This window comes from Coffea eugenioides, chromosome 11 (genome assembly GCF_003713205.1).
Source record: "Coffea eugenioides isolate CCC68of chromosome 11, Ceug_1.0, whole genome shotgun sequence".
Lineage (NCBI taxonomy): Eukaryota > Viridiplantae > Streptophyta > Magnoliopsida > Gentianales > Rubiaceae > Coffea > Coffea eugenioides.
Window position 1 is genome coordinate 21,510,676 of NC_040045.1, and position 14,210 is coordinate 21,524,885.

The 14,210-nt window shown below is 37.8% G+C and overlaps 1 non-coding gene across 1 annotated transcript; it reads left to right on the top strand.

The window, feature by feature from the left end:
• Positions 1 to 12,841: 12,841 nt before the first annotated feature.
• Positions 12,842 to 12,948, top strand: LOC113754667. Its single transcript, XR_003465344.1, has one exon. It is a non-coding gene; the product is annotated as a small nucleolar RNA R71 (small nucleolar RNA).
• Positions 12,949 to 14,210: the final 1,262 nt, after the last annotated feature.

The window sequence follows — 14,210 nt, forward strand, 5'->3', positions numbered from 1 at the left end:
TGTACTTAAATATCCAACGCTCCCTTAGTTCAAGTAATAGATAAACAGAAATAAGGAGCCATCGTGCTCCAAAGAATGCATAAATAGTAGTGGAGACGTTGGTTCTAAGCACAAGATTTTCCCAAGAACTCATCAGAGCCAAAATGTCATGGCACACACACAAACACGATGATATGCAATCATGTAACCAATGCAAGAATTATTTCAAATGTAACTTTTGGAAATAGTTAAGAGATCACTCACCAACCACGGCTCACGAATCTCATCTATCATGTACCATTGTCATGCTCAAGTCGAAACCCTAGATTACAAATATCAAGTCAAGGAATGGGAATTCTAATATTATCAAGCTCCACACACCTTTCGGCACAACAACCACAACTGAAACTATACTTATCGGATTGAAACGAATCTTATGGCGTTACGAAGCTAAGACATATACCAACATTTCTTATGAAGACCTCCATGGCCAAAACATACATTTTCATCGTCAAAAATCAAAATTCAACAGAAAACGGAAAACTGTCCACAAAACAGGGCTTATGAGTAGTCAAGGGTTTTTTGGACAATTCACTAGCTACAGTACTCCAATCTATCTGAAAATTTGCAAGTAGATAGCTAACTCATATATCTACAACTTTCATGTTTTATGTAAAGACTGATTCGGTCTAAATCATAGAGAAATTGGCAGTCCAAGTTCGGTCCAAAAATAAGGTAAGACTGAAAGTACACTTCTAAACCAACCTTTGCATATAACCATTACTAATAGCTATTAAGGCTAGAAATGCCATCTTAACCCTAGAATAAATTCCACTAATCATATACATGCCAAAATCAAAGAGGAAATAACTTAGATCAAGTCTAGAAATATTGCAAATATGGAACTTATCCTCCTAGCTTCCAAATCACAAGAATTTCCATAAAAGTAATCAAGATCAACTCAAATTCAAAACAATCAAATACTCTCAAAGATTGGACAGCATTTCCCCCTTAATTTTCTTATTTTCCATATTACAAAACAATACCAAATATATCTCAATTCAACCACATTTTCACATACAAATCATAGCCTATAAAATACACCCAATTAGGGCCACAATACCCTTAAATCTTAACCAATTAAGAGCACAAGAACCAATCATAAGAAAGCCCCAAATCAAAACCCTAAATCTGAAATTTTCCGTACAAATCTAAAATTTTCGGCAATTAACGCACAAAATTCCATTTAACACAATTTAGAGCTATCAATCCAAGGCCAATCATAACCATCATATGAAAACAGAAAAATTCCCCAAAAATCAGAAAATTACCATCATACTACTTTAAATCTAGAAATCTCTCACAAAACTACCATAACTACGACCTTAAACCATAAATTTGAAAGTATTAAAAGCAAAGAAGGTTTCTAAGGGTTATACCATCCAACACCTTGAAAATAAACCAAGCAAAACCCTTTACTTCTCAAAACTTTCCACCCTTAGCTTGCCATCACCTTAGACTTGAAGTTAATCGGAGTAGATTCGGCACTTGAAAGAAATCACCCAAGATTGATGAAATAAATCAAAGGAAAAGAATGGAGTTTCTCTCTTTCTTTTGCTCCCAAGAAGGTTCGGTCATCTTAGAATGAAGAAAAGTGGGTTTTGAACCCTCAAATCTGGTCAAAATTGAAAACTTACCCATTAAGGAAAACTGTACGCGACAGATTCTGGCCGGATAGTCGGCCGGATTCGAGGCAGAAACAAATCAAAATTTTTCAAACGGCCAACTCAATCCGGCCAGCAATCCGGCCAAGAACTGGCCGGATTTGCGGCCGGATTCTGTAAACGTTACTGTTCACCAGAAATTTTTTTTTCTTTCGGGGCCTCACATGGATGAACTTATACCTTCCAAAACCTTCTTGAAAGTGAGGAACCAAACAATTTCTCCCAAGAATTTCACCACTCCTAGCTTCCTAAGCACCAAGATGCAAGTTTAATCGGTTTGGTTTTGTGATTTAACTCAAACAAGGCTAAAATCAAGGTTGGAATTGGAAGTTCTCCTCTCTTGTTCTTCTCTCCCAATTTTCGGCCAACATGAAGAAATAATGGAGGAATGTTAGCCAAAATGGAAGATAAGAAGAAAGGAAAATGTCTTGGTCAACCATTGCTTTGATTGCCAACACTTGGTAATCAAGATTCTTTTCCTTTTTTTTCTTTTCTTCTTTTTCTTTGGTAAAAAATGGTGGCTGACTTAACGGTTAATTTAGGAAAAATTAGATGAAATAAAAACAAGGAGATTAGGGTAAGAAAGTATTGGTCAAGTGGTGTACTCACTCGATAATAAACGGTGCATGTCGATTCAAGCCTATTTTCTTAGACTCTCGTACTTTTGTTTTAACTTATAATTCACTAACTTATTCTTAAGCACTTCAAATCACACACTTTCTCTCACCTAATACTCACTCTTATCGACCAAATTCAGTACGCACACCTCATCAAGTGATCACACTACCGAAATGCGCAAAACCTTAGTCTGCTCTAACTATAAAAGTAAAAGTAAAACTTTCGATTCTATTATATATTACAACTATAGAGAGAATAAAATTAGTCGTAAAGGAATTATAAAATAATTTATTCAAAATAAGAGGAAATTATAAGAAAATATAAGCAAATTTTCAAGTCGTCACACTCTCTCCTCCTTAAGAGAATTTCAACCGTGAAATTCATACATTTATTCGTAAATAACTCAGGGTATTTTTCTTGCATGTCCGTCTCTAACTCCCAGGTCTTACCATAGCCAAAATTTTAGCCAGACAATGGAAAACATGAATCGTACCTTCTGTCACTTTAGACAGGTTAAGCGCTTGCTGGAGGTTTAAGGTATACACTCTGGCAGGCACTTTAGATCTATTCCTTCCTACATCTAGTTGTTTAGGGTTTGACCTATCTAACTGCTGAGTCTCACCGAATTGGGGACAGGTTACAATTTGGTGCTCAGCACTACCACACCATAAATATTTTCGTGCCTTTCTCCAACATTTATCCTCAGTATGATTGGTTTTTCCACAATATCCACAAAGAATTGATGTTGACCTTCTTGTGAGGCACCTCTCCGTTATCCTCTTCCACCTGGGGCTCCTCTCGGAGTAAGTTCCTTAGGTGTCCCCGAAATTCTCACACCACCAGCTCCTCGACCCACTTTAGGAGGTGGCATACCTTGATCACCTTGTTCCTGCCCTTGGTCTCCACTAGACGGACCTTTCTTTCTTGCATGAAAAGCCTTCACCTGCGCCCTTGCAATCTCAATCTTCTGGGCTTTCTCAAGAACCTTCGTGAAAGTATTAATTTGTACCACCGCTAAAGTCTTTTGTATCTCTACGTTCAATCCTTGCATAAACCGCCTCACCCTTCTTTGCTCTGTAGCTATCAATTCAGGAGCAAATTTCGATAACTTGGTGAACTGAGTCTCATACTCAGATACACTTAAGCCTCCTTGACGTAGTCTAATAAAATCATCCTCCCTTTTCTCCTAGGCTGTTCGTGGAAGATATTTCTCGTTAAACTCTCGCACAAAGTTCAACCAGGTCCATACTGTCCTTTCTCTCTCCCGCTTTGCCCTAATTACATTCCACCAAACTCTGACTGATCCCTCAAATTGGAATACGGCAAAATTTACCTGTCTTTCCTCTGTGTAATTCAAGCCAGCGAAAATATTGATCATTATTTCCAACCATCTCTCCGCCACCTCCGGGTCTGGTCCTCCAAGAAACTTGGGAGGAGAGAACTTTTGAAACCGCTCTAGGGCCCTATCTTCCCCTATTTCAGGGTCCCTAGGCTGATTGACAGGGGCTTGACCTTGCTGATCTACCAATCAAGCTAAAATATTAGTCATTTGCTGGATTGCCGTTGCTACTTGATCCCCTAGGTTCGGGTTGTTGCTTGGCCATCGCATCTCTCTCTTCTCTCGATTCTTGTACTTGTCTAGCTCCACGTCCATGGCAAGAACCACGTCCCTGACTTCACCTACCCTCCATGCCTCTTTTGAAAAAATAGACTATATAGGTATAAGTAAAATAAAGTAGTTATAAAGCCCGATAAAAATATTTTCAAATCATAAAATGAAAATAATAGAGCACATTTTAAAATAACATACTTTCTTTATATACATATCATAGCAATTCACATATCAAGTCATGAAGTATTGTACATATCAACCTAATAAAGTCAAGAACTTATAACAACCGAAGGACATAGAACAAAAGCAGGTGCTATGTACATCAGCCTTAGCACATCAATATCAAAAACAAAAGATGACGTGTCATCCCAACTATGTCCCTAACTATCTCATGCAAACCCCAAAACCCTGGATCCCTAATTTGGTTTGTCACTGATCCAGCTGACTCCACCACCTCTTCAGGTGCGGCTGGCTCCTGAGTCACTAGGAGCTACGTTCCCTTAACCTTCCTCAACCAAGTTCACCAGTACTACTTCCTCCACAAGTGCCCCACACTCGGTTAAAATGTTATCGGTTCGATCCCTTATTTCCCTCACCACGCTCGATCTCAGTTTGGACCCTACGATTTGCACTGGCCAAAATTCCCTTCTTGTCCTCTATGGCAAGGACCACCCTATCGAGATATGAGTAGCTCCGCCAACAATCATAGTGCCTAACCCTACGTTCCGGGGCCCACTGAAGTACTGGCCCTCCTGGATGTTCCTGATAGCTAAGCACTCGATGAGGTCGCTCGGCATTCTCGTTCTCGTCATTTCCTTCCATTTCCAACATTCCAAGTAGTATCAAGAGAATAAGCAATTTAAACAAGCAAAGCCAAGTTTACCACCGACTCTCTATGGTTTCACAGTTAGACGTTTGTACGTAAGCCATATCAAGTACAAGTCACTCAATCAGTCCAGACCAATTCAAACCTGGGCTCTAATACCATATGTGATGATCCCATCTCGCCCTAGGGCGTATCTCAGGGTTTAGCGGACCGCCTGCCTAGCTCTCGCCAGGATTCACTCACTCACTTCAAGAAAACAAGTTACAACCTCAAAAGTAAAGGAAACAACAGTTCCCAAGCTTTGAACGTACATGTAAATTCATTTCTATCTCAACCATTCATACATATCCGAATATAACAAGAGATTCAAGTTCTAGTTGCACTTCTAACCCTAATCGAGCACTAGCAGTAGAAGAATTACAAACGTTAAAAGTCTAGACAAAATTAGCCTTTCCAGCTTCACGCCTATGCTCGTACCCCCTGTAAGGAAAACAAAAACTAATAGAGTGAGTCAAAACTCAGTGAGGTTCCAAAACTTCATGCAGACCCAAGTAGCAAGTTGGTCACTTTGTAAAACTTGAAATCTCAAAATGAGCAGGCGTAAAAGTTAATAAAAGAAACAATAACACTACAAGTAACAATCATTTCCAAGTATAAGGACACAGATGGCTCTCAAGAGCAAAATTCCCGTTGCATTACTTGATCTGAACCTGTTGACACTCCGTCAACATTTAAAGAAGTAAAACCATGACCATAGATCTCCACTTTACACCAATGAACCCCCTTACCGGGCCCGAACTCCAAAGTAAGAGTGATGGTAATACTCAAGTATACCGAATCCAATGGACCATATCCAAAGGATTATACAATAAACAATACCTATGGTTCGCCAATCTCCTCGACCAAGTCCTTACTGGCTCGATTCGACTGACTAACCAATAGGGTGAGAATAAAAGTAGTAAGACGGGATGAGAGGTACCTCCCACTCGGATTGAGTGTGGTACATGCTACCGCTCAGCACTTACAAGTCAAACACATGCACCAATACAAGTACAAGTCAATGAAGCTCAAGCAAGTACGAGATCACTCAAGAAGGGGAGGACGAGTGTGATAAGTACACCCTCACCTCATCCAAACAAGTCAAGTATTATTCAATCGCATTAGCAAATTATTTCATTCAAAGATCAAGCTCAATCATGCATTGGAAAACACTCACCAATGAGTTATTACTTTTCAAAACCGAGCTCAAGTTCAACTCCCTGGTTGGAGTCCAAACCTGCGATAGAATACCGTTTAACAGTTTGCAATCAAATAGGGTTCAAAATATAGGGGTTTCACTTAAAGAAAATCAAGTAAATAAAACTTGTTTAAGTAGTACTCATTTTACTTATCAAACTCTAGAAAATTCATGCCCGCTCTTTTGGTTTCGATAAAAAAGCGATTAACACTTTTAAGTTCGCAACTTGGCGTTAAAAACTAAGAAATCGTATTTAACGTGGTCACTACTTTCGCCTTTTAAAGGTACGAGTTTTGGCAAAAAATTCAGCTTATATACCTCTACTAAAAGAAACTGCAATACTCTAAACAACCGAAGTTCAATTCGACCACGAATCACCGTTCAAGTTCCAAATTCACTCACTTATCTCTCGAATGAAAATTTGGACAGCATACCCTTTGTATTTGTCCAATTTTCCAGCCATTCAAGGCTTCATATTTTTTCCCGAATCAACCCAATTCAAACACCACCAATAAACATATCAAGATAGCTCTTTATCTAGGCTAAAACACATCTAAATATAACTCATTTCTAGCAAATTTTCAACCACTACTAAAACTGGAATTTTCTCATAAGGCTGGAAATTCATCTTTTAATGCTAAAAAGTCACAATCATGCCATTTATCGCCTCACAAATTCCATATCCAAGCTCAATACCAACATTTGCTAGTCAAACAACATAATTAAAGCTGAAAAAAATAAACTCTAGCTGAAATTTTCACTAAACAATCCAAAGCTAGAAAATCATCCATAATATTCCAAGATTCAAAGCTTCTATAGCATATTTAGCAAGATTAAGGTAGAAACAAGAAGTGGATGAACTTAGACCTTCCAAAACCTTCTTGAAAGTGAGGAATCAAGCAATTTCTCCCAAGAATTTCGCCACTCCTAGCTTCCTAAGCATCAAGATGCAAGTTTAATCGGTTTGGTTTTTGTGATTTAACTCAAACATGGCTAAAATCAAGGTTGGAATTGGAAGTTCTCCTATCTTGTTTTTCTCCCCCAATTTTCAGCCAACATGAAGAAATAATGGAGGAAAGTTAGCCAAAATGGAAGATAAGAAGAAAGAAAAATGTCTTGGTCAACCATTGCTTTGATTGCCAACACTTGGCAATCAAGATTCTTTTCCTTTTTTTTTTCTTTTCTTCCTTTTCTTTGGTAAAAAATGGTGGTTGACTTAACGGTTAATTTAGGAAAAATTAGATGAAATAAAAACAAGGAGATTAGGGTAAGAAAGTATTGGTCAAGTGGTGTACTCAATCGGTAACAAACGGTGCACGTCGATTCAAGCCTATTTTCTTAAATCTCTCGTACTTTTGTTTTAACTTATAATTCACCAACTTATTTTTAAGCACTTCAAATCACACACTTCCTCCTACCTAATACTCACTCTTATCCATCAAATTCAGTACACACACCTCACCAAGTGATCACACTACCGAAATGCGCAAAACCCTAGTTTGCTCTAACTATAAAAGTAAAAGTAAAACTCTCGATTCTATTATATATTATAACTGTAGAGAAAATAAAATTAGTAGTAAAGGAATTATAAAATAATTTATTCAAAATAAGAGGGAATTATAAGAAAATATAAGCAAATTTTCAAGTCGTCACACTCTCTCCTCCTTAAGAGAATTTCGACCTTGAAATTCATACATTTATTCGTAAATAACTCAGGGTATTTTTCTTGCATGTCCGTCTCTAACTCCCAGGTCTTACCATAGCCAAAATTTTAGACAGACAATGGAAAACATGAATCGTATCTTCTGCCACTTTAGACGGGTTAAGCGCTTGCTCGTGGTTTAAGGTATACGCTCTAGCAGGCACTCTGGATCTATTCCTTCCTAAATCTGGTTGTTTAGGGTTTGACCTATCAAACTGCTGAGTCTCACCGAAGAGGGGACAAGTTACAATTTGGTGCTCAGCATTACCACACCATAAACATTTTCGTGCCTTTCTCCAACATTTATCCTCAGTATGATTGGTTTTTCCACAATATCCACAAAGGATTGATGTTGACCTCCTTGTGAGGCACCTCTCAGTTGTCCTCTTCCACCTGGGGCTCCTCTCGGAGTAAGTTCCTTAGGTGTCCCTAAAATTCTCACACCACCAGCTCCTCGACCCACTTTAGGAGGTGGCATACCTTGATCACCTTGTTCCTGCCCTTGGTCTCCACTAGATGCACCTTTCTTTCTTGCATTAAAAGCCTTCACCTGCGCCCTTGCAATCTCAATCCTCTGGGCTTTCTCAAGAACCTTCGTGAAAGTATTAATTTGTACCGCCGCTAAAGTCTCTTGTATCTCTACGTTCAATCCTTGCACAAACCGCCTCACCCTCCTTTGCTCTGTAGCTATCAATTCAGGAGCAAATTTTGATAACTTGGTGAACTGAGTCTCATACTCAGATACACTTAAGCCTCCTTGATGTAGCCTAATAAAATCATCCTCCCTTTTCTTCTGGACTATTGGTGGAAGATATTTCTAGTTAAACTCTCGCACAAAGTTCAACCAAGTCCATACTGTCCTTTCTCTCTCCCACTTAGTACTAATTACATTCCACCAAGCTCTGGCTGGTCCCTCAAATTGGAATAAGGCAAAATTTACCTATTCTTCCTCCGTGTAATTTAAGCCAGCGAAAATAATGATCATTGTTTCCAGCCATCTCTCCGAAACCTCCGGGTCTGGTCCTCCAAGAAACTTGGGAGGTGAGAACTTTCGAAACCACTCTAGGGCCCTATCTTCCCCTATTTCAGGGTCCCTAGACTGATTGACAGGGGCTTGACCCTGCTGCTCTACCAATCAAGATAAAATATTAGTCATTTGCTGGATTGCCGTTGCTACTTGATCCCCTAGGTTCGGGTTGTTGCTTGGCCATCGCATCTCTCTCTTCTCTCGATTCTTGTACTTGTCTAGCTCCACATCCATATCTAGAACCACGTCCTCGACTAGTTCCACATCCCTGACTTCGCCTACCATCCATGCCTTTTTTGAAAAAAATAGACTATATAGGTATAAACAAAATAAAGTAGTTATAAAGCATGATAAAAATATTTTCAAATCATAAAATGAAAATAATAGAGCACATTTTAAAGTAACATACTTTCTTTATATACATATCATAGCAATTCACATATCAAGTCATGAAGTACTGTACTTATCAACCTAATAAAGTCAAGAACTTTTAACAACCGAAGGACATAGAACAAACGCAGGTACTTTATACATCAGCCTTAACACATCAATATCAAAAACAAAAGATGACGTGTCATCCCAACTATGTCCCTAACTATCACATGCAAACCCCAAAACCCTGGATCCCTAACTTGGTTTGTCACTGATCCAGCTGACTCCACCACCTCTTCAGGTGCGGCTGGCTCCTGAATCACTAGGAGCTACGTTCACTTAATCTTCCTCGGCCAAGTTCACCTGTACTACTTCCTCCACAAGTGCCCCACATTCGGTTAAAATGTTATCGGTTCGATCCCTTACTTCCCTCGCCACGCTCGATCTCAGTTTGGGCCCTACGACTTGTATTGGCCAAAATTTCCCTCTTGTCCTCTATGGCAAGGACCACCTTATCGGAATATGAGTAGGTCCGCCAACAATTACAGTGCCCAACCCTACGTTCCGGGGCCCACTGAAGTACCGGCCCTTCTGGATGTTCCTGATAGCTAAGCACTCGACGGGGTTGCTCGGCATTCTCGTTCTCGTCATTTCCTTCCATTTCCTACATTCCAAGTAGTATCAAGAGAATAAGCAAGTTAAACAAGCAAAGCCAAGTTTACCACCGACTCTCTGGGTTTCACAGTTAGATGTTCGTATGTAAGCCATATCAAGTACAAGTCACTCAATCAGTCCAGACCAATTCAAATCTAGGCTCTAATACCACCTGTGATGATCTCATCTCGCCCTAGGGCTTATCTCAGGGTTTAGCGGACCGCCTGCCTAGTTCTCGCCAAGATTCACTCACTCACTTCAAGAAAACAAGTTACAACCTCAAAAGTAAAGGAAACAACAGTTCCCAAACTTTGAACGTACATGTACATTCATTTCTATCTCAAGCATTCATACATATCCGAATATAACAAGAGATTCAAGTTCTAGTTGCACTTCTAACTCTAATCGAGCACAAGCGCTAGAAGAATTAGAAACGTTAAAAGTCTAGACAAAATTAGCCTTTCCAGCTTCACGCCTATGCTCGTACCCCTTGTAAGGAAAACAAAAACTAATAGAGTGAGCCAAAGCTCAGTAAGGTTCCAAAACTTCATGCAGACCCAAGTAGCAAGTTGGTCATTTTGTAAAACTTGAAATCTCAAAATGAGCAGGCGTAAAAGTTCATAAGAGAAATAATAACACTACAAGTAACAATCATTTCCAAGTATAAGGATACAGATGACTTTCAAGAGGCAAATTCCCGTTGCATTACTTGATCTGAACCCGTTGACACTCCGTCAACATTTAAAGAAGTAAAACCATGACCATAGATCTCCACTTTACACCAATTTTCATCCACCAATCAACCCCCTTACTGGGCCCGAACTCCAAAGTAAGAGTAATGGTAATACTCGAGTATACCGAATCCAGTGGACCATATCCAAAGGATTATACAATAAACAATACCTATGGTTCGCCAGTCTCCTCGACCAAGCCCTTACTGGCTCGATTCGACTGACTAACCAATAGGGTGAGGATAAAAGTAGTAAGACGGGATGAGTGGTACATCCCACTAGGATTGAGTGTGGTACATGCTACCGCTCAACACTTACAAGTCAAACGCAAGCACCAATACAAGTACAAGTCAATGAAACTCAAGCAAGTACGAGATCAATCAAGAAGGGGAGGACGAGTGCGATAAAGTACACCCTCACCTCATCCAAACAAGTCAAGTATTATTCAATCGCATTAGCAAATTATTTCATTCAAAGATCAAGCTCAATCATGCTTTGGAAAACACTCACCAATGAGTTATTATTTTTCAAAACAACGCTCAAGTTCAACTCCTTGGTTGGAGTCCAAATCTGTGATAGAATACCGTTTAACAGTTTGCAATCAAATAGGGTTCAAAATATAGGGGTTTCACTTAAAGAAAATCAAGTAAATAAAACTTATTTAAGTAGTACTCATTTTACATATTAAACCCTAGAAAATTCATGCTCGCTCTTTTGGTTTCGATAAAAAAGCGATTAACACTTATAAGTTCACAACTTGGCATTAAAAACTAAAAAATCGTATTTAAAGTGGTCACTACTTTCGCCTTTTAAAGGTACGAGTTTTGGCAAAAAATTTAGCTTATATACCTTTACTAAAAGAAACTGCAATACTCTAAACAACCGAAGTTCAATTCGACCACGAATCACCGCTCAAGTTCCAAGTTCACTCATTTATCTCTCGAATGAAAATTTGGACAGCATACCCTTTGTATTTGTCCAATTTTCCAGCCATTTAAGGCTTCATGTTTTTTCCCAAATCAACCCAATTCAAACACCACCAATAAACATATCATGATAGCTCTTTATCTAGGCTAAAACACATCTAAATATAACTCATTTCTAGCAAATCTTCAACCACTACTAAAACTGGAATTTTCTCATCAAAGCTGGAAATTCATCTTTTAATGCTAAAAAGTCACAATCATACCATTTATTGCCTCACAAATTCCATATCCAAGCTCAATACCAATATTTGCTAGTTAAACAACATAATTAAAGCTGAAAAATATAAACCCTAGCTGAAATTTTCACTAAACAATCCAAAACTAGAAAATCATCCATAATATTCCAAGATTCAAAGCTTCTATAGCATATTTAGCAAGATTAAGATAGAGACAAGAAGTGGATGAACTTATACCTTCCAAAACCTTCTTGAAAGTGAGGAACCAAGCAATTTCTCCCAAGAATTTCACCACTCCTAGCTTCCTAAGCACCAAGATGCAAGTTTAATCGGTTTGGTTTTTGTGATTTAACTCAAACAAGGCTAATAACAAGGTTGGAATTGGAAGTTCTCCTCTCTTGTTTTTCTCTCCCAATTTTCGGCCAACATGAAGAAATAATGGAGGAATGTTAGCCAAAATGGAAGATAAGAAGAAAGGAAAATGTCTTGGTCAACCATTGCTTTGATTGCCAACACTTGACAATCAAGATTCTTTTCCCTTTTTTTCTTTTCTTCTTTTTCGTTGGTAAAAAATGGTGGCTGACTTAACGGTTAATTTAGGAAAAATTAGATGAAATAAAAACAAGGAGATTAGGGTAAGAAAGTATTGGTCAAGTGGTGTACTCACTCGGTAACAAACGGTGCACGTCGATTCAACCCTATTTTCTTAAATCTCTCGTACTTTTGTTTTAACTTATAATTCACTAACTTATTTTTAAGCACTTCAAATCACACACTTCCTCTTACCAAATACTCACTCTTATACCCCAAATTCAGTACACACACCTCGCCAAGTGATCACACTACCGAAATGCGCAAAACCCTAGTTTGCTCTAACTATAAAAGTAAAAGTAAAACTCTCGATTCTATTTTATATTACAACTATTGAGAGAATAAAATTAGTAGTAAAGGAATTATAAAATAATTGATACAAAATAAGAGGAAATTATAAGAAAATATAAGCAAATTTTCAAGTCGTCACAAGAACTATCTCGCTCATTTGCCCATTGGTAATTGTTTGCCCCCATCTTCTCTATCAAGTTTTGAGTTTTTTGGTGTGATTTACCCTTTAAAACTCCACTTGCGGCTGCATCAATAGTAGTTTTAGTAGAGAAAGATAAACCATTATTATAAATTTGTACAATTCGCCATTCGAGAAGTCCATGGTGTGGATATTTTCGAAACGAATCTCTAAATCTTTCCCACGCTTCATATAATGATCCACCTTCTTGTTGGCTAAAACTAGTAATGTCCATTCTAAATTTAACCGTTTTACCCAGTGGAAAGTTTTTATTCAAGAATGCCTTAGATAAACCATCTCAAGTAATGAAAATATTAGCAGCATGAGAATATACCCAAATTTTGGCTTATCTCTTAAAGAAAATGGGAACAACCTTAGCCTTATAGCATCGTCACTAATTCCATTCATTTTAATAGTATCACATATCTCCAAAAATGTGGCTAAGTATGCATTAGGATCCTCTACGGTATTACCTCCAAATTGAGATTGTTGAACCATTTGAATGAGTGATGGTTTAATCTCAAAATTATTAGTATTTACCATCGGCCATGCTATACTTGTTTGTAATCCTTGTGTCCCCGATAGAGCAAAATCTCTAAGAGCTCATCTATTTGCTTCATTTTTCGCCATTTTTCCTTCAAAAGACAACTCTATAGTGATTCTCTTTATGTGCTGAATTTCTTCTTCCTCTTGTTGTGGTGAGTGCCTTCTTTGTCTACATAGTGTCCTTTTAATTTCCGGATCAAAAGGTGCAACTATCCGTAAAATTCGATACATACACTACAAATAAGAAGAAAAGATATAATGTAGTAATTATTTCACAAAAATAAATAAATATTATAACTTATCTATAAACAAAGTTCAACTAACTAATAAAGAAAATGTCTAAATTAATAAAACTTATTAGACCCTAATATTGTCACTCCTCGACAACGGCGCCAAAAGCTTGACAGATTCTTGATATAAGTATAAGTTTAATTCCAAAATATACTCGTTTGACTGCAAGCATACAGGTCAAATAATAGTTTAAGGCATATATCGGATCGATCCCACAGGGAGCAACTTTTACAAGTACTAGGTCCTTCACTTGCTCTATTATTTAGACTAACTTATCAATAAAAGCAATTAAAATCACAATACTAAATATCTCACTAAATCAACTAAATAACTTGCAAGTAAACAATAGAGAATTGTCACTAAACACTTGAATCTAGGAAAATAGAGTCCACTTATGGCATTAAAGATACAAATAAATAGATTTACCTCTTATTACTACTCTTGTTTAACTAGAGATTTATTTATATATTTACCAAAAATCATTCTCATGATGTAGTGGTTTGGAATAGTCTAGTTTTTCCTATTCTTATAGTGAATCACTTGATCTACTCTTTATTCTTCATGAAATACAAAGATAATCCACTTAAGTGTACCTCTATTCTCATGAGTCTATCCTTAAACTCTATTTATGTTGGTCCATCATTATTATCAATTTTCATTGAATAATAA